Here is a 22489-nt window from a genome sequence, read left to right as displayed (position 1 = left end):
CCATTCAAACATTACATCTTTCTGAAGCAATCTCGTCATCAGAGTCGCAATCATCGAAAAGCCTTTTACAAACCGTCGATAATAGCTAGCTAGTCCCAGAAAACTGCAGACTTTGGATACATTTCTCAGAGACTTCCAATCATTATTATAGAAATCTTACTCGGATCGACTCGAATACCCGATGCTGACACAATATGCCCTAAAAAACCAACTTCACTGAACCAAACTTCACATTAACTGAACTTTGCATATAACTACTTATCTCTCAGAGTCTGCAATACAATTCTCAAATGCTCGGCATGCTCAGTTTTGTTTCTCAAATAGATCAAGATATCATCTAAGAAGACAACAACAAATCGATCTAGATACGATCTAAAAATTCGGTTTTTTAAATCCATAAAAAGAGAAGGTACATTCGTCAGTCCGAAAGGCATAACTAAAAATTCATAATACTCGTACCTCGTTCTAAAAGCAGTCTTTGGCACATCGGAGTCTTTAACTCGCAACTGATAATAACCAGATCTCAAATCTATCTTTGAAAACACTGTAGCCCCTTTCAATTGATCAAAAAAATCGTCTATTCTGGGTAGAGGATATTTGTTCTTGATCATCACTTTATTAAGCTGTCAGTAGTTTATACGTATTCTCATCGTGCCATATTTCTTTTTCACAAACAATAAAGGAGCACCCCAGGGTGAGAAACTCGGTCGTGCAAATCCTCTATCAGTTAATTCATGCAACTGAGCTTTTAACTCTTTTAACTCTGTCGGAGCCATTCTATACGGAGCTATCGATATCGTCATTTTACCCGGCATTAACTCAATGCCAAACTCAACCTCTCGGATCAGTGGTAAACCCAGTAACTCTTTAGGAAACACATCTGAATACTCACATATAACTGGCACTAATTCAATCTTCTTTTCATTCACTTTCGTATCAAGCACATAAGCAAAATAAGCTTCACAACCCTTTCTCACATATTTCTGAGCTAACATCGAAGAAATCACTGCTGGCAAACCATTCAAATGATCTGATTCAATTTAAATAATCTTATTATTTTGATATTTCAAATCTATCATCTTTCTTTTGTAATTCACAATAGCATCATGCAACATAAGTCAATCCATCCCAGAATTATATCAAACTCATCAAATGGAAACAACATCAAACTGGTTGGGAAACAACTATCCCTAATCATCAATGGATAATTCTTACACACTTTATCAACCAACACACACTTGCCTAAGTGGTTCAATACTCTAATTACAAATTCAGTAGATTCTACAGGCAAAGTATTACTGTATACTAAATTCACACAACATATGAATGAGTTGATCCTAAATCTATCAATGCAATAACTTTAGTATCATAGAGAGTAAAAGTACCACTAATAACATCTGGATATGACGCTTCTGCTCGAGCGTGAATAGCATAAGCTCGTGCAGGTGCTCTAGCATCAGATTTCACAACAGTGTCTCGTGTCGTACCTCTACCACCACTCACATTTCCTGTGTTTCTGTGTGGTCTACCCCTAACTACATTGTTACTCGGCCTCGTGTTCTGATCATTATCTTTTCCAACTAATCCTGGGAAATCTTTAATAAAGTGATCTTGTGAACCACAACTATAACAAGTTCTATTATTACTTTTCCCCCAACAATCTCCAAAATGATGTCTTTCACATTGTTGACACTCGAGCTTAACATCTTTTACATTACCAACACTCGATACCGATGTGACTTGAGCTTTAGGGTTGGTGTATTACTTTCCGTGATCTCTATTCTGATATCCCCCAAAAGCCATCGATCGGTTAAAATAGTCTCTAGATTTTTTAGACAAAGAATGGTAAGATTTATTCATCGATCTCTTCGTCGTATCTCTTGCCTCTAAATCAGCTTTTCTCTTTTCTTTGCTGAGATCTTCGGCTTTACAAGCCCTCTCAACCAATACTACAAATTCTTTCAGTTCAAGTATCCCAACTAACAACTTTATATCTTCATTCAACCCATCAACAAGTCTTTTACACATGATCTCCTCAGTAGACATATATTCCCTGGCATATTTGCTTAACCGTATGAATTCTCTTTCGTACTTAGTGACAGTCATCCTGCCCTGTTTCAATTCTAGAAACTCTTTATGTTTCCGATTAAGGAATCTTTGGCTTATGTACTTTTTCCAGAACTCGGTCTGAAAGAATTCCCAAGTAACCCGTTCCCTCGAAACTACTGATATCAATTTTTTCCACCAATGATTCGCATTATCTCTCAGTAAGGATACAACACATTTAATACATTCATCTGGAGTACAAGATAATTCATCGAATACTCTGGTAGTGTTCTCGAGCCAGAACTCAGCTTACTCAACATCATCATCTACCGTAGCCCAAAACTCTTCAACTCCGTGTTTACGAATCTCATCAACAGGTGGCTTACTCAATCGAATCGAATCTTTTACTTGTGGCACAACCGGGACTTGTTGAGGAACAGGTGGGGGTGAAGGTTATTAAGGAGCCAGATTCGTTCGAACGAGTTCCATAAACCACTCACTCATCATTTAGAAAAAGGCTTACTTAGCCTCTCCTCCTTGGCTACTTGACATAGGCCTTGAATCGGCCGGCGCTGCCCCTTGAGTGGGAGCAGACGCATTACTTTCCACATCATCAGCTACAACTCGATCGAGATCCATTTGCTATACGAAAAACACATTTTAACTGTCAGGAATCATCACACTATTGCAATTTACATATATGGCATGTAAAGCTAGACTCTCACTCACTACGTTACTCCTAGAATCGACCAAACTATAGCTCTGATACCAATAAATATAACATCCCTAACCCATATCCGATGCCAAAATAGGGTTACGAGACATTACCGAATAATACATTCTATTCACATACATTTATACATTCATTATCAAAAACCATTCGTAACATTCACATTGTCCCTTATAAGGTTCTGCGTGACCTTAAAACATGCTTAAGGGTGGTTTACGACTAAACCGATCACATAAAAAAATTTTTGAACACTTAGAAAAATTTTACATTCATAGGTCACACTTCTGTGCAAGCAAACCGTGTGCCTCACACAGCTACCGGACACGTCTGTGTCCTAGGCCATGTGAAAACAGAGCATACATACTAACTTGCACCACACAGCCAACCACAAGCTCGTGTGTCTACCCCGTGTACCCTTTGAATTGGCCACACACTCCCATATGCCAAGGCTATGTGCCTCACATGGTCATTAGACACGCCCATGTGTCTAAGCTGTGCTCGAGACTGACTTAAATTCGTAAGGCTACCCCAGGGGATACACAGCCGTGTAACATAGCCTTGTGTCGCACAGGCTGAGACACATGCCCGTATCTCTGCCCGTGTGGACAAAAATAAGATGTTTGTAAAGCCAATTTTCCACCCTACTGATCTGATGTGAATCGTGATAAGTTTTATAATTTATGAATGTCTGTTCTTGAAAACTAACTATTATCATGACAAAGACAAGCGCACCTTATCGAACAGTAGTATAACTTATGGTAAGACCGGGATGTCGAACCCAAAGGAACTAAAAGTACTAGTATTAACTTTCTTTTTATTATCTATCCTAAAAATAAAGGGGTTTGTTTTAGCTAAAATAATTATTAAACTAAGAATGCACAGAAAGTAAATTGGGGAAATAACTTTTGGGAAAACTGAATGATTTGGACAATACCTAAGGGAAAAATCCACCTAGACTTTACTTGTTATTGACTCTGAATCAGGCGATTCAGTCACTTGACTTGATCCGTAGATATCCCTAAGTTATATTATTATCTCTCTTGAGACTAACAACATCTAACCCTAAGTTGATTAATTGAAATCTCTTTCTAATTAAAACCCCTAGTGTTGCATTAACTCGATCTATGGATTCCCTTATTAGGTTTCACCCTAATCCGACAAAATTATGTCACCCTATCTTTAGACGTGCAATCAACTTCGCTTAATTATGTTAGATCTACTCTTAGACAGGGACTTTTTCTCCTCTGAATAAGCACATTAATACTTGAATCAATATCCTGAAATATTAAAGAAAGAATTAAGAACTCATAATTAAGAACAAGTCAAATATTTATCATATAATTCAGATAATAATAACAACATCTGTCTTAGGTTTCATTCCCCTTAGGTATTTAGGGGGTTTAGTTCATATTTATGAAAGAAAACATCTCAAAAGAATAATGATAACAAAATATAAAGAAAACCCAAGAACTCTTGACGGGAATTGAAGGGAGATCTTCAGTCTTGAAGGTGAATCCGGCTTCTGAAATGAATTAATTGACTTTCTTCGAGTAATTCCTTGCCTCCTACTCCCTGTGTCCCCTTTAATCCTCCTCTAGTGTGTTCAAATAGGCTTTAGAATGCCTAAAAGCCTTCTAAGGTGGCCTTTTCTGAATATAACTCAACTTGGCTCGATAGGGACACGCCCGTGTCACACACCCATGTGTAATTTCTTCAATCCGTGTTCAAGGTTGTTAAATAGACACAGGCATGTGGTCTACCCGTGTAAGGAAGTCCAGACCGTGTTGATTTCCCAAGTTGGCCCATTTTCTCTGTTTTTGGCCCGTTTCTCGCTCTTTTTACTCTCTTACGCTCACCTAAGTATAAAACATGAAATTAAAGGATTAGGAGCATCGAATTCTCCAAATCTAAAGATAATTCATCCAAAAATATACTAACCATGGGATAAAAATATGTATAAATTGTGGTTTATCAAATACCCCCACACTTAGCGTTTACTTGTCCTCAAGCAAAATCCTCAACTCACAATCAAAATAAAATTTTCTCAACTTATAATTCTCATCAATAGTCTCTCAAAATAATCCATAAGTAGTCACACATTGAAAATTCAACTCGAAGAACATCAAAGTTTCAAGCATTCTAAGTTGAGCATTTTATTACGAAAACATAGGTGTCTCCCCTCATTTAAGTAGTCATCTTTGATTCAAAATATCATAAGTTTCACATCCTCACTTAAGATTCGCTCAAATCACTCAAGGTGTTTAAGGATAAGAAATTTAGCACTCAACAGTCAATATGAAAAGTTATTACCATAGGCTTGCGTGAAAATCAAATCTCTACCACTATATATTGAGATGATATATCAATCAAAAGGTCTTTTAGAGAGTTGTAACTTGGATTTGGTTAGGGGGTGTGGTCACAAGCTGAAAAAGAAGGTTAGAATTGAGATTGAATTGAAAAATTACCTAACTGGAAAAATACTACAATTGACAATTTACATTCCTAATTGAGCTTTTCTTCATGGATATGGAATTAAATACTTAGGCTCAAAAACAAAGAAATACTACTAATATGTATGTATGTATTTTTTTTTTAAGAACAAGTCAAGTAACATAGGCTAGCTATCAAAAATAAAATATAGCTAAGCAGTTTATTCAAATCAAATCTCGACAAAAATAGGGATCAAATTAATTTAGGGGATTTCAACAATAATGGGTTATGGGTAAATATCGAGGGTAAATAAATTAATGGCTTGTTAGGCTCAATGGGGTTCACTAAGGGTTAATTATGAAGGTAGGCTTTTATGGAGTGAGTGGGTTAAACCTAGGTTCCTTTATCATCTCAACATATCAAATCAAATGTATGGTCTTGACATGCATAATCAAGCAAGTTCTAGACTAACAAATCAATATTGACGCACTCATAGTAATAATAAAAGTGAGCGTGAAAGAAATAATAAATGCTCTAAAGGCTCAAGATCTCAAAAAAATTATGGCTTTTTAATGTTAAACCCGTGAATTTCAACTCATGATAATACCTAAACTTGGGGAAACAACCAAATTTTTAATTCTCAAAAAATAAACTTATCATGCTTGATTCTTTAATTCCTTAAAGTATAACAATCAAAGCATAAATGTCTATGTTTTAATTCAAGACATATCAATAGAAATCATAAATTAATCAAAATTTATTCTAATAATGATATGAGAAGATTATTTGAGAACAAGACAAAATTCAGGGATTTTTTTTATAATGATATAAATATCCCCCCCACACTTAAGATGTACATTATTCTCAATGTACAAAGATATATAATAGTGATATAAAGATAATATCAAAAGAGAAAGGGAGAGAAGTGAAACTTCCTGAATATTGAATGGAATCCTTGAATTGGAGGTATGGAGAATAATCAGCCACGGCAATGATAAGATTGGAGGAGGATACTCCAGTGGTGGTAGAGGTTGGGTTCCACAACCACAGTGTCCAGCGAAGAGGTTATCGTGGTGGTCAGGAAGGACATGGCAGTTGTGGAGAACTTTTTCCAGTTGAGTTTCAAGTTCCTAAGTGATGGTGAGCTTTGAAGCTCTTTATAACTGTGATAAATTCAAGAACTCTTTAGGAAATATAAAGAAGCATAATTACTCATAATGAAATAGCCGAAACTATAAATTGTTCAACAAAAATTATAAAACCTAAAAATGATATAGTATTAAAGGAAAATAAAATAAAAAGTACTTTAAGAAGATAAATAAAGATAAAAGTGAAAATAAAAATAATAAATAAAAAGTCTTTAAACATCGTCATCGCCGGATGGTTCGCGAGGTGGTGGTGGCGATGAGATGTGAAGGTGCTGACAAATCTAATGTAGAGTAGCATCAATGTGATCAAAGCACTAAAATCACTGCTTCTCAAATCGAGTAAGGCGCTCAGAGATGTCAGAGTATGAAGCCGCCGCATGAACTGGACGATGGGTGGGTGGTGACTGAGACGGTGGGTCCTCATGACGTGGAGGGACATCATCAGTAATGTCCTCTAGGTCCTCCTCCTCGGCGGACTGGACCAAGCGGTACTGGGGAGGGTCAACTCCATGTCATCGCTCGATCATCCTCATATGTAGCATACTCGAGATGCCTTATGGGGACATCTGACCAATTAGGGTGAGGAAAGATGCTTGCGCCGCCGTATTGAGGAGGCCTAAATACAGTGCCAGGCGAGTCACAAAAGTGCCGATGGATATGACTCTCTTCCTATGCCGCTCCGTCTGATGGCGAATGGCGAGGGCAATGAAATAGGCAAGGTCGAAAATGTGCCCGTTCACCATACTCCATAAAAAGTAGATTTCATGAGTGTTAACGATGCTGGTGCTCTCTCGTCGCCCTATTAGAGTGTGGCCCAAGATGGCGTGTAAGCACCTCAAGGATGGGGTGAGGGCCGATGCCTTAGAGCGGCTGGGGTCATAGGTGGCCGAGTTAGGGACTAAAGCACTCCAACACTTTGAAGGAGAATAGTGGATATGGCGATGGAGGGTGTCAAGTTCATTTTCATCTATGAACTCCTCCATATACAACCGTAGTGCAATTTCGTACGCTCAACTGGCACACTAAACCATCGAGACGGAGCTGGACCATTCCAAGATCATCGAACTATGTCATGACGACTTGAAGGTGGAAGGTCGAGCAGAGTTCGAGTGTGAGCTCAAGGTACGTCAGCTCGATGATCTCGAAAAAAAGGCCCCATGGGTCAGTCGTCATTAGGGCTTTGATCGCATCAGCCAATTGGATTTGTTCAAGTGCTACCCAATCAATGCAACAGCCCACACTTAGGGGTCGAGCCCGTAGTTTCTGAAAAAGTTCCTCCTGTGGTCCCGAGGGAACTTGGAGGAATGGATGCCGGATTTTTGCAGTAGGACCAAATGACAATGCTGCTCCTTTCCTCTTCTTCGAGGTAGGGATGGCATTTTTCTTGCCACGTGGATTTCACATGGTATCTGCAATGGCAAGATGAAGTTATAGAAATACCCCCCAAGAATAGCATGGAAAGGTATGTAAGCATGTTAAAATTAAAGAAGAATATTTCATGGGCATCATAGGCAAAAGGGAAGATGTACCGAAAAGTAACTAAATCCTAATAGAAAAATATATCAAGGCATTAGTAACAATAAGAACATGAGAATGGTGCTAAATGGAATACCTAGTGAATGAATGCATGTGGGATTGATAATATGTAATATAGTGTGGGTAAGCATGAAATCCATGGAAATAAGAGAAAAATGGATGAATGTAGCATAATGTATCGAATAAAATGACAAATTTCTAACAATGAGCATAAGCATTAATATCATTAGAACCATGAATATTAAGCAAAATAGTCAAATAACACAATAAAAAATCATAAAATTAGAAAAATAATTGAAGAGAATAGAGAGAAAAGAGTGAACAAACGCAATAGCTTGGTAGAGGGAGGAGTTTGGGTTGTCGATGGTGGTGCTATGGTCGGCGCACGGGCATGGCAAGGAGTGTGTGTGAAAGGATTCTAGCGGCTAGAGTTTGATATTTGGGGAAGGGGATGATGAATAGTGGGGGGTTCATATAGATTTTGGGGCACACAGTCGTGGGACACGCCTATGTGTCCTAATTTTAGCCCGTGTGTATCGTGATTTTCAAATTTGAGCGCGTCTAAAATTCAGTCCACGCCCGTGTTGTTTGGGCGTATTGATGCACACGGCCATGTCGCACGAACGTGTTCTGCTTCATTCGCTTCTCCCACGCCCATGTATGTATGTCCATGCCCGTGTTATTTTGTCAGTCTTGACCATGGGTAATGAGCACGAGCATGTCATATGCCCGTGTTGTTTTCTCGGTTTCAAACACGGCCTTTAGACAAGGGTGTGTCGCACGCCCGTGTTGTTTTGACAGATTCACCCACGGCCATGTCACACGGCCGTGGCAACTTATCAACTCCTGTGTTAGGGAAAAATTTTGCCCTGTTTTCACACAGTCGTATCGCACGACCGTGTTGCCATCCGTGGTATGGGCATGGCCTAAGGCACGCCCGTGTGTCTGGCCGTGTGGTTCTGGAAAACCTGTGTTCAGTGACTCAGTTAGTCAAGTAAATTTTAAAAACTAAAATTTAAAGAAGTTAGCACCATCAGTGCTCGGGTTTCCTTCTAAGAAACGCTTATTTATAGTCTAAGCTCGACTTACCTCTCTGTTGCGTGGTCATGGTGGTAGGAGGAGTTTACACTCCTCATCCCTGCTATCAATTTTATCAAAATAAGGTTTTAGATGAGTACTATTTACCTTGAATGTACCAAATTTGGAATGAATTACCTCGATTGTGCCGTATGAGAAAATGCTAAGTACCGTAAGAGGGATTTCTCCATTAGGTTCAAAGGTGGCAATCCGAGGGTCTGCTGCATCTAATAGTACTTTGTCTCCAACCATAAGTTGATTTGGTGAAATATTGAGCTCGTCATAACGTGGGTTTGGTTTATTGTGTGATCTCAGTCTCTGTGTCTGCCACTCATCTATTTCCTCGACCTGTAGCCTTCGTTCTTCATAGGTGGGTCCTTTGTCATTACTCGAACGTGTTTCCTGCAAAGAAGGTTTCACCACATGATCAGTATTAGTACTACAATTTATATAATCACCCTCGATATTTGATGTGTTACTTGAATTACGAGCTTGAAGAGTGATTGTTTCCTCACCCACACGAAGTGTGAGTTCACCTGTACCAATATCAATTATAGTTCTAGCAGTTGCTAAAAAGGGCCTTCCTAAAATTAAAAACATGTCACTATCCTTTTCTATGTCTAGAATAAAAAAATCAACTGGGAATATGAAATTTTCAATTTTAACGAGTACATCTTCAATAATACCCCTAGGAAATCTAATTGTTTTGTCTGCTAACTGAATGCTCATCCTAGTTTGTTTGGGTTTCCGAAGACCTAGTTGTTTAAACATTTTATAAGGCATGACATTGATACTAGCCCCTAAATCAGCCAAAGCATTATTAACATCTAAGCTACCAATTAAACAATGAATCGTAAAACTCCCTGGATTTTTTAGTTTGTTGGCTAGCTTATTCTGTAGTATGGCTGAACAAACAGCATTTAACTCTACATGCGTTGCCTCATCCAACTTTCGCTTATTTATTAAAAGCTCCTTCAAGAATTTGACTGCGTTTGGCATCTGCAAAAGACCTTCAATAAACAGATAGTTAATATGTAATTTTTTTAATAATTTAAGGAATTTACCGAATTGTTTGTCTGTGTGGTCTTTCCTTGTCGCATTGGGGTATGGTACATGAGGTTTATACTATTCACTTACCGGTGTTTGTTCACTGTGGTCTACCTAACCTTTGCTTTTACTTACCACAATTCCTTGGCTCGTTTCTGGTTCATGTTCGACTAACCCTTCCTTATCTTGAATGGTAATTGCGTTGAGTTGTTCCCTTGGGTTAGATTTAGTGTTACTCGTCAGGCTACCTTTTGGTCATTCAGAAATCAATTTGGCAAGTTGGCCTATCTGAGTTTCGAGCCCTTGGATCGACACTTGTTGATTCCTAAGTGATGTTTCGGTATTCTGAAAGCAAGTTTCTGACCCCGAGATAAACTTTGTTAGCATCTCCTCAAGGTTCGGCTTCTTTTCCTGTTGGTAAGGTGGTTTTTGAGAACTCAGAGGGTGTTGTGGCCTTTTATTTCCTTGACCGCCCCACGAGAAATTGGGATGGTTTCTCCAATCTGCATTATAAGTATTACTATATGGGTTATTTTGAGGTCTAGAGTTATCGTTACCCATATATTGGACTTGTTCCTCCTCGATGCTAGGTTTGGAGGGTTGATATTCTATGTATGCTCCTCCTCCATTTGAATCGCACCTCATCACTGGATGCAGCTGAGTAGAACCACACAAACTGTCAATCTTTTTATTTAAGAGTTCTACCTGGTTAGATAGCATAGTAACCGCATCGAGGTTGAAAACACCGGCTGATTTCGTCGGCTTTGTCCTTATAACTTGCCACTGATAGTTATTCAGTGACATCTCCTTAATAAATTCGTAAGCCACTTCAGGTGTTTTGTTATTCAAAGATCCATCGGTGGCTGCGTCGAAGAGTTGCCTCGTTGAGGGGTTCACACCGTTGTAAAATGTCTGAACCTGTAGCCAAAGTGGTAACCCATGGTGAGGGCACCCTCTCAAAAGTTCCTTGTATCTCTCTCATGCATCATAGAGTGTTTCTAGATCCATCTGCACAAAAGAAGAGATGTCATTCCTCAACTTAGCCATTTTAGCTGGTGAAGAATATTTAAGTAAAAACTTTTCGGTCATTTGTTCCCAAGTAGTGATCGACCCTCGTGGTAACGAGTTCAACCACTGTTTAGCTTTGTTCCTCAATGAAAGGGAAACAACCGAAGGCGAATGGAATCATCATAAACGCCATTAATTTTAAAAGTGTCGCAAAACTCCAGAAAATTCGCCAAGTGATTGTTGGGATCCTCATCCTGCAAACCATAAAACTGAACAAACTATTGTATCATTTGAATTGTGTTAGGTTTCAGTTCAAAATTATTTGCAGCAATAGCAGGTCTAACTATACTTGACTCAGTTCCTGTTAAATTAGGTTTAGCATAATTGTACATAGTGCGTGGAGCAGGATTCTAATTTACTAGATCAGCAGCAATCACAAAAGGTAGCGAATTTTCCTGATTTTCAGCCATCTCTTCGGTTGTGGTGAAAATATCGTTCTCTTGCTCCTCCTCTGTGTATCTTAGGCTTCGCCTTATTTCTCTTTGGTTTTTTGTGAGCTGTGTGATCGATCTTACTGTCAAAAAGCAATGGTCCCGATGGGTTTCCTCTACTCATAAACTATAAAGACCTGCCAGAAGGAAAAAGAAAATTTAGTAACAAAAATCAAAATAAAATTTAAATTGCAATAAATAAATGGCTAAAGTAATAAAAATTAAGTGTTCCTAATATCTTAGTTCCCCGGAAACAGCGCCAAAAACTTGATGTGATTTGAATCGTGATAAGTTTTATAATTTATGAATGTCCGTTCTTGAAAACTAACTATTATCACGACAAAGGAAAGTGCACCTTATCGAACAGTAGTATAGCTTATGGCAAGACTGGGATGGCGAACCCAAAGGAACTAAAAGTACTAGTATTAACTTTCTTTTTTATTATCTAGCCTAAAAATAAAGGGGTTTGTTTTATCTAAACTAATTACTAAACTAAGAATGCATAGAAAATAAATTAGAGAAATAACTTTTGGGACACGCCAGTGTGACATGCTCATGTGCAATTTCTTCAATCCATGTTCAAAGTTGTTAAATAGACACAAGCGTGTGGTCTACCCGTGTAAGGAAATCCAGGCCGTGTTGATTTCCCATGTTGGCCCATTTTCTCTATTTTTGGCCAGTTTCTCGCTCTTTTTACTCTTCTATGTTCACCTAAGTATAAAATATGAAATTAAAGGATTAGGAGCATCGAATTCACCAAATCTAAGTATAATTAATCCAAAAATATGCTAAGCATGGGATAAAAATATGTATAAATTACGGTTTATCACCAGCTCTCAAGTACACAAAGCAACCAAAATAGCACATTTCTATACATCTTTAAGCAATCAAAAACATGCTAATTCATACTCATTTCATGCCATTTATCATCAACCAATTCAACTACTCAATTCCACATTCAAAACCTATCAAATTATTATACCCAAATTCATCACATTAACATCTATTCCATATCACAAAACACATCATTAAACTCTATCAATAATTAATGCCAACATAGAAGGCATTATATACATCACATAAATCAATTAGCAAGCACATAACTTAAGCCAGCTTAGATGGCTAAAACATACCTATATTTACATCATTAACAAGCCAAAATCACATGACTAACACCATAGCTCAAAACATACCAAAATGACACTAGCCTATACATGCTATATACCATATACAAGCTTCAAAAGTACCAACAAAATGATTGATAGTGTGATGATGGTTCTCGAGGATCCCCGATGTTCGAGCTAGCTTAGATACTCTATAAAACAAAGACAAATATCACACAGTAAGCTTCATAGCTTAGTAAGTTCGTACCAAATATACTCAACAGTTTATATAATACAAAACATCAATTAATAAACACTTAGTAGTCCTTATATCATCGTTCAATTCTAATCCACCGCCATTTAACATGTATATACAAATTCATCAAGCTTCTTATACATAGTATCAATTAACACATAGGTATCGTATATACCTAAACTTTCCCATATTTATTTATTTCATTCTCACCTCATTGTTCAATACATTAATTCATTCGGAAGTCTTTCAATGCTCTAAGAATTCGTAAACTTAGTACATCAATGATTAGCTGAAGCTATAACGATCTCGCACACTTAGTGCCATCACATTAAATCGTAGCTATCTAAGTATCGCACACTTAGTGCCTCATATAGCCGAAACTATTCCAATTCGCACACTAAGTGTTATTTATAGCCGAAGCTATTTTGAAACGTACACTAATTGCCAAACATAGTCAATTTATTTTCGTACGCAATCGTAGTCACATATATACAATTTATGCATTATTAAAGCATTAAAAACATAATTGTAACTTCATTTATCACGTACAAACTTACCTCGTATTTGGAATTGACGAATCAAATCAATTGCTCAATAATGTTGGATTTTCCCCGATCTAAATCCGAGTTCTTTCTTTCTTGATCTATATGTACTTTATTTCTTGATCTATATGTATTCCAAATTAACCCATTTAATCACCTATTCATTCAATTTAATCCACAAACTCATATTTAGGTATTTTTCACTTTAGCCCTTGAAATTTCACATTTTGACATTTTAGCCCCTATTCACAAAATACACATAATTTCACATTTCTCATGCTTAGCCAAATTTTCATATAGCCTCTAACAGCTCATAAATTTCACTTATTTCACATTTTAACCCTTCAATTTCTCATTTTCACAAATTAGCCTATAATAATCAAATTCATCAAAAATCCCAATACAAAACATATTAACCCAACTCATATCTTTCATTTTTCATCAATTAACAACACAAAACTCATGGATTCATCCATTGCATATCTCAGAATTATTAACACTTTCTAAAATTAAAACATGGGCTAGCTAGAACACGAAGCAACGATCACATAAACGTAAAAATCATCAAAAATCGAGCTCAATACATACCTTAATCAAGCCAATTAGGTGTCGAATGCTTCAAATCTCTAAAACCTATTCTTTTTCCTCTTATTTCGGTTGATGGATGAAGAAAAATGATGAATTTAATTTGTTTGTTTTATTTAATAAACATTACCACATCAATTACTATTTTACCCTTGGCTTAAAAACTTATAATTCATCCATTTTGAGGTCATTTACGACCTATCCCACTATCCATGGTCCAATTACACAATAAGGACCTCACATTTCACAAATCATACCATTTAAGCACTTTTAACTATTAGCACATAGCTTTTGCATTTTACGCGATTACATCCTTTTTCCAAATCGAGCACACAAATGGAAAAATTACTACACAAAACTTTCACATATATCAATTCACATACTATAAGCATAGAAAATAATATTAGAATATTTTTCTGACTCGGATTTCTGGTCCCTCCGACTAGGGTCTAAACTGGGCTGTTACACATAGACTTCTTCTTCATAGATGTGATTGACGTAATCTATTTCATCATCTGACCATATGTAGTCAAAGTTGTACGTGGGCTTTGCTGAACTAATTTCAATTATTATTGTTGCGAGATTCTTTCTGAAGGTGTGTGTTGAGATTTCTTGAAGAAAAGCAAAATGTTAGTAATGTTAAACAAATGACTAAACAAGATGAACTTGAAATTGAATCTATATTTTAAGTATTTCCTAACTATTATATTAAAATGCAAAAATTTAAATTGATCTAGTGATGTTGCCTCTCCAACAACAGTGCCAATAACTTGACCACCTCTAAACGTGTCAAAGTCTAGAGTAAGAATCCTACATAAAATATATCAAATAGGTGGTGTTTGCAACTATACGGGTCAGGTTGTAATATAGTTATAACGAAGTAGGTGAGTACTCCAAGAATCCTACCCAAGGGAGGTGAGCATCATACCCAAGGGAGGTGAGCACAAATTGACCTTAACCTAAGTAGAAATAAACCTAATTAGTACATTAAATAAATTATATTATGAATAAACATAAAGAAGGATTTTTGGTATTTTGTAAATAAAAAAAGACTTCAAAAAATTTAATATAGAAACTGAATCAGGTTTAAGTATGGCTGATTAGCTCACTTCGATAATTATAACTAACTACCGCTTCAAGTTCTCTGTTCAATCAACTAGTCATTACCCTAGCAGGATCTGTCAATCTTCCACTAGACTAACGAGTCACAACCCAGACCAGTTTGGGGCTAAGTTGTTCACGAATAGACCATACCAATTTTGGGTTAATTCCCACCTAGATGATTTCCTAGTATCGTTGAGCCTAAGGTTTAAGTTTTTCCTCTCCTGAACAACTAATCATCTAAGAAAACCCTGCAAACAATCAATTAATCATACCTCCACTCGCTAATCTCCTATAAGAGGATTAGTTCCTCATGGATCTCAAAAACATAATAAACTTAATTTGAAAGATAAACATTAATAACAAATCAAGAGGTGAAGGTTTAAGAGAATCCTGAATTGTATTGATTGAAGCACGAAATCCACAAAGAGTTGATCAAGTTCCACAAATCAAATCTCCCGACAAATGCAAATAACAAAACTGAAAATAACCTAAGCCTAAGAAAAAGAAAAACTAAAAACTGAAATTACAGAGAAAATTTTAAAGTATGAAATTTGTCCTTTAACAAGTGTTTAAGAGCCTATTTATAAAGTTAGGGTTGTCGTCGTCTTCAACCCTAGGTCAGCTGACGCTCTCGCACATAATTTCTTATTATGCAGACTAAAACACTCCAGGCTCATAATTACTTTTTGTACAAGACTAATGTCACGACACCCTAGTGCCTGTGTCGCGACATCGAAGGCAATATCCTCATACTCAGGGTAACTTGAGAGGTGTGTCACATCCCTTGGTTGTGTCGCGACATTGAAGGCAGTCTTGAGATTCTTGTGATCTACTCCCTATTTTGTGACACAAACTCCCCATGTTGTAACACAACAACCAATATTTAATTAGTATGCCCTCTAATGGTCTCTTGCACACTCAGAAAGTATGTTAGCTCACCCTTAGGCTTCATTTGACCCCTAAGGTCAATAAAAGATTCAAATTGCACTTTTTATTGAATGTAAATGAAATTCTAAAAACTCAACTAAAACATAATGAAAATGCTTGTATTCATGCTCCTTAAATGTGAAAACTAGCTTAATTTACTACATCGAATTATGGAAGATCAAGGATACATATATATTAAGAGTCAAAATCTATAGAGATATATAAGATGACTTCTAGGTCTAAGCAAAAGTACATACATAGATAAAGTACTAAAAATGTTCAGCATGGAAGAATCTAAAAGAGGATTCCTACCTATAAGATATGGTATTTCACTCTCGAAGGAAATGTGTCATTCAACTTCACAAGAGAGAGAATGTATGAGTAAGATTCCATATGCTTTGACTATTAGATCTATCATGTATGCCATGATATGTATTCGCTTTGATGTATCATATGCTTTAAGCATGACGATTTTGTACCAAGTTGATCCCGGTGAAAGTCATTGAGTCACAATTAAAAATATCCTTAAGTACTTGAGAATGACTAAAGATGCATTCCTTATATCTGGAGGTAAATAAGAGTTGAGTTTAAAAAGTTACACTGATACTAGCTTCCAAATTTACAAGGATGATTCATGATCGCAATTGGGTTTTTTGTTTTTCCTTAATGTTGGCACCATAAGCTGGAAAAGTTCAAAGCAAGATACAGTAGCTGATTCTATAACATGCCAAACCTGACCTGGATGTTATGGCCGAATTCGGTGTGTCACATTGAAGTGTTTTAGTGAAAACTGTTTTTTCATTGAAAACCCTTCTTAAAATAAAAGAAACCCTAATTAACTAAAAAAAACCTTTCTGTTACGAAAGCCTTGTTTAAAACATTTGATTTAAAAAAAAACTTAGTTGCGGAAAAGTAGAAAACATACTATAATTTAAGAAATCCATGTTCAACTTCTCGTAATTACATTGAAAATAATAATAATTCAAGTAATAAAAACATAATGAAAACATTATTACAACCTGGTCTGAACACACTTAAAAAGAAATAAATACTTAAATACTTAAAAAAAAACCAAGTCCGAATTATCTTGCTAGCCGGCCAACCAGAGTCCCTCCAAACATTGAACCTTCTACTGAGCATCACCTGAAAATAAAATAAAAGAGGGGGTGAGTTTTCGCAAACTCAGTGTGTATAACCCTCGATGAAAAACAAGCATTCAAAGAGAAATCATCAAACATGCAATGCAATCCCATCCAAATTATCCATCTGCTACACACCAGCTCCGTCCCCTGTCACACCATGTGGGGATATAGATATCGATCCACCCAGCCCACACACCAATGGTAGCCCGATTGCAGAACTACCTTCATTTACATATTGGGCTTTAAAAGCCGTTGGTGGATCCACGGTTGTCAGGCAACCATGCGATCCTCATATACTTCCTCCAATCCATAGTTCCCACCCCATATGAAACCTAAGCAGAACATCATATGTATGCATGTCACATTAATAAAACTTACATTCAACACTTAGGGGTATTTTGGTCATTTTTGCCCTTAGGGGCATTTCGGTAATTATCTCTTAATTATAGTTTTCACTTACCTGGACCCGTTAACAAGTCCCGCGAGCTAACATGAACGAATACTATGCACCAAGTAGGATTCCAGAGAAGAGGAGGTGGGTCATTAAGACCGCTTAAGTACCAAGCTCTCCCTAGATCCAATCCTAGACATGCACATACCCGTTGCCACATCTTAACCCTATGTCTTGTCCACGGTCCTTAATAAATTAATTAATTTTTATGCAGTCATCATATACTAGGCCTACAACCTCTTACAAAACCCAGACAAATCCACATACCTGTATATATATGGTCTACTAGGCCAAATCTCTTTCATATGGCCCATTAGGCCCATTCACATTTATGTGGCCTATTAGGCCCAAATCACATTCATATGGCCACTAGGCCCAAATCACATTTACAGTCATGCTCACAGACAATTTTCCATCACATAGCATCAAATATCAATTTTTGCCTATTATGGGCCTAATAGCCTATCGGGCCCATTTAGCCCATTCCGGCCTATTTGGCCAATTCACAACCCAGGTCCATGGAATCGCCCATGGGCCCCAAGCAACCTATAGGTTTCCCCCTTGTGAGTGTTCGCACACACGCAAGACTACCGTAGCCAAACTTTCAGCTTTTCAGCATTTCGGCTTTTCAGCATTTTGGCATTTCGAGATTTGCCGATCTACTTGTGTGTGCAGTGTATGTACACACCTAGTAAGCAAGCGTACTATGATTCCCTTAGTCACCAACCTACAACAATATCACCCTTCAATTAATCGCATGCCTAATACATATCTTTACTAAAACCGAAACCTCACCTTAACCTTACCTTGAACACCAATCCCTAATAGCTTTTCCTTGATCACTTACTCCTTAGATATGCATTAATATTACTTATTAAAACCAAAATAATAGGTGACTCGTATCCAACACAAGTCCCCTTACCTTAACTATGACCATTCAACCAACCAAGATCAAAAGCACTTACCAAAGTCTCTCACCTGAGGAGCAAATTGGCAGAGATCCAAGGACTAAGATTCGTTACCTATTCCTACCCAAAACCAATTAGAAGAAGTGAGGGACTGTATACCTGATACTAAGCAAAAATCGATTATGAGAACAAAGCACATACACTAGGCTTGACCGATTAGAAAGTGTACTGGCGGCACCAAGAGTATTCGGCCAAGAAAGTTTCTGCCCTTGCGATTTGTATGAAAAAAGAGATTCATTCGGCTTCAAGAAAGAAGAACTCGGCTAGACTAAAAAAAATGAATCAAAAACCTAAGTAAAAGAATAGAAAATCAGCACAAGAAGAGAAAGAAAGAAGCAAGGGTTTTTCGGCTTTTTGGATCTTGAAGAGCAAAGGGTTTCCAGTAACAGGGAAACAAAGATTTCGACATTAGCCTGGCAACCTTGCATTCGGCACCTATTTATAGCCCCTAAAGCCGAATTCCTTATGGCTAAATTCCCATTTTGGCTCTATCACTTCCCCCTTCTCATCTCCTCGTTTTTCTCCCTGATAACTCTCCAATCTATTTCCTAAATTTTCTCTTCTGAACACTCCCCTTAGAGTCCATCTTCACCCCACTTCCAACATTCTAGAAGGCCCAAAATTAAACTCCTAAAAATACTAAGCTAGGATTCGAACCTTGGATCTCCTTACTAGCCACTAACGCCACCTCTTTACACCCTAAGTGGCGTCACTTAGCCACTTCACCATAAGGCTTTTTGATGCCATTTTCCCCTATTTTAATTTAAAATCTCAACTACTCCCAACCCTGGTTCTTTTAATAATTAAATTAAAATTCCTCCACCATAAAACTCGAACCTAGAACTTCTCCAACATACCTAGACACTCCAAGTTCCTTAAACCCTTAAAGCCAACATGTCATTTGTCATTTTCTTGCTCACTTAAAAATTTTATGAGACCCAAAGCCCAAAGCTCAATTCATCTAGGCCCAAAATTCGGGGCATTACAGATTCTACAATTGAAGCTGAATACATTGTAGCTAGTGAGGCTTCAAAAGAAGCTATTTGGATTAAGAAGTTCATATCTGAACTAGGGGTTGTGCCTAGCATATCAGATGCTATAGAGCTTCATTGTGACAACAACAGAGCTATTACATAGGCAAAGGATCCAAGATCTTACCAGTGATCCAAACATATACTTAGGTGCTTTCATCTCATTTGAAAAATTATTGGTCATGGATATGTGGAAATATGCAGAGTATCAATAGATGACAACATTGCTGATCCACTAACGAAGACTCTAACAAAACAGAAGCATGATCGTCACACTAAGTTGCTTGGTATTAGATATATGATTGATTGGTCTTAGTGGTAGTGGGAGATTGTTAGAGTATGCCCAAAGACAAATCATGAGATGATTGTTATCACATACTCGTTTTAACTTGTTTGTTAATATAAGGCATTGCCATTGTTATTTTAGTTTCTTTTCTGCGTATAAATAAACTAGTTAATAATAAAGTCCTGAGAATAATATGATTATTCTTAAAAGTTCATTAGTCAAGTATTATTGTGGGATTGGACAATGATAATGCATTGAGGCTAATGTGTAGTTGATTGATGACAAAGTGTTGTCATTGACATAGAGATGTCAAAATCGATACATAAGTATGTGTTAAAGAAAAACATATTGGACTGACCCGCTATGATTATGTTTCTTGGATTATTATATAATAGTCACAACATTACTTATAGTAATAACTATGTATACGATCCATAGACTTGAGATCATCATTGTCCCAATATCATGAGTCATATATTTTGACACAGTCAAACATCTACCATAATAGGTTATACTATAAAGATTAAGGTTGGGTATGCCACAATCTATGTAGTGAGGCATGATTGATCAAGATAGGATTTATCCCTCCTACATAATGGGAGCAATATCTTAGGCCTCTTGATAGACTCAGACTAGAAATGCATGATCATACTTGAATAAGTTGATATGAGATATCATACATATTTGTTTATTGTGGTCTACTCAAAATATTAAGAAATATGATATTAGACTATACAAGTGTGACTATTCCATGACTTTTGTGTAATCTAGATATTAAGGATAAAAGGATATAATATATAAAAAACTATCACAGAAAGATTATGTTGAATCACGACTTCTTGTAACTTAGGTAACAATGATGCATTGCTAGATGCCACTCATTGCTTGTAATACTAGAAACGTTCTAGTATTGCCACTAACATTACAAGAGCCAACAGGTCACACCCTATAGTTGAAGCAATAGAATCCAAATACATTTGGTATTGTATTTAGCTGTCACGTGAATTAAATTAATTATTGAATTTATTTAATTTGATAGTTCAATATTGAACACATTATATGTGCAAACTTATTGTAACAAATAGAGAACATAGATAAAATTAATATATGAATTTGATTCGTACAAAATATTAATTGTATATAGTTTACCAAAATTATTAATATAAAAATATGATAATTAATTTCTATCAATATATTAAAGACATGATAATTGATATTCTTTAGGAAAGAAAATAATTTCTTTTTCTGACTTTCCATTTGTTTCTCTAATAATAAGAGAACAATCCCATTTTTTTCTGATATGTGATATCAAAGAAAATAAAAAGAATATAATCCCTTAGTGTGTTAGTGTAACATCCCAAAATAGGGCCTAAACGGAACAGTGATTGCGAAACCACGAATTCGAGATAGAAAAGTTTATTCTGATTAATTTTTATAATTTACCGAGTGATTAGATGCATGTGTTAAAGTATTGATGGAAAATTTTATAAATAGCATGCTTAATTTGCCTACTAGGGCTTAATTGCTAAAGTTGATAAATATGAGTTTTAGATGCTAAAGGATTAAATTGAAGAGTATAATTGAAGTAGAGGTCATTAAATGGTAATTAGACCATTAGGTTTTCATGGACAAAAATGGACATGCATAGATAAAAATAACTAAAGTTTTAATGAAGGGTATTTTAGTCATTTGGTAATTAAATGATTAAAAATGGGAAAAAGATGGAAAAATATGCCCATCTTCTTCATTAGGCCAAAATTTAAAAGGTTCTTCATAGCTAGGGTTTTGTCAAGCTTCCAAGCTTTATAGTAAGTGATTCCAAGCCCTGTTTTTAATGTTCTTTATGTTTTTGAAGTCCTAGTAACTTGATTTAGCTTATTCTAGCAATAATTTAACCTAGGGTTCATATTTGGAAAAATACCCATAGGTGAAATGTGTTTATTTTGATGTTTTATGGTAGAATATGAAGCTTGAAATTATGTTAAACGACTTGAGCTAAGCGATTTTAAGCTAAAACGAGTAAAACGACATAATAGGTAAAAATACCTAATGGTCATAAGTACATTTTAGAGTTGGAATTTGATGTTTTCGTAGGTAAATAAATGATTAACATGTCATAAAACATAAGAATTAGGGATAAAGTTTCATTTCTGAGCCTTGGGGAAAAAGTGTAAATATGCAAAAGTTTAGGGGCAAAATCATAATTTTGCCAAAGTTAGAGTTAAGGACTGTTTTGATAAATGTGAATATTAAATAAGTTAAATTTGCTATTATAGATCAAGAAGAATGAAATTCGGGGTTAGACCTAGGAAAGAAAAAGGTTGAGGACTAAATCAAAATATTTGATTGTATTTTGTATCAAGGTAAGTTTGCGGTAAATAAATGCAATGTTTTATTATTTATAATTAATGATGTTATTTTTCAGCATCTATATATTTATTTTGTAAATTTATTCCTTGATGATTCAAGCAAGAATTGACGGAGAAATGGTACTTAAAAGTCTCGATTGAACCTTAGGAATGTGTAGGATATAAATGTCATGACATTAGGGTTTAAGGATACCAAGTAAGACCAGGCCAAG

General features: G+C 36.3%; 1 non-coding gene across 1 annotated transcript; it reads left to right on the top strand.

Annotated features, from left to right (window-relative positions):
* Positions 1–10948: 10948 nt before the first annotated feature.
* Positions 10949–11055, top strand: LOC128289637 (small nucleolar RNA R71). Its single transcript, XR_008279281.1, has one exon. It is a non-coding gene; the product is annotated as a small nucleolar RNA R71 (small nucleolar RNA).
* Positions 11056–22489: the final 11434 nt, after the last annotated feature.

Source organism: Gossypium arboreum, chromosome 2, assembly GCF_025698485.1.
Source record: "Gossypium arboreum isolate Shixiya-1 chromosome 2, ASM2569848v2, whole genome shotgun sequence".
NCBI lineage: Eukaryota > Viridiplantae > Streptophyta > Magnoliopsida > Malvales > Malvaceae > Gossypium > Gossypium arboreum.
The sequence above is the reverse complement of the archived record's forward strand: the minus strand, read 5'-3'. Positions and strand labels throughout refer to the sequence as shown.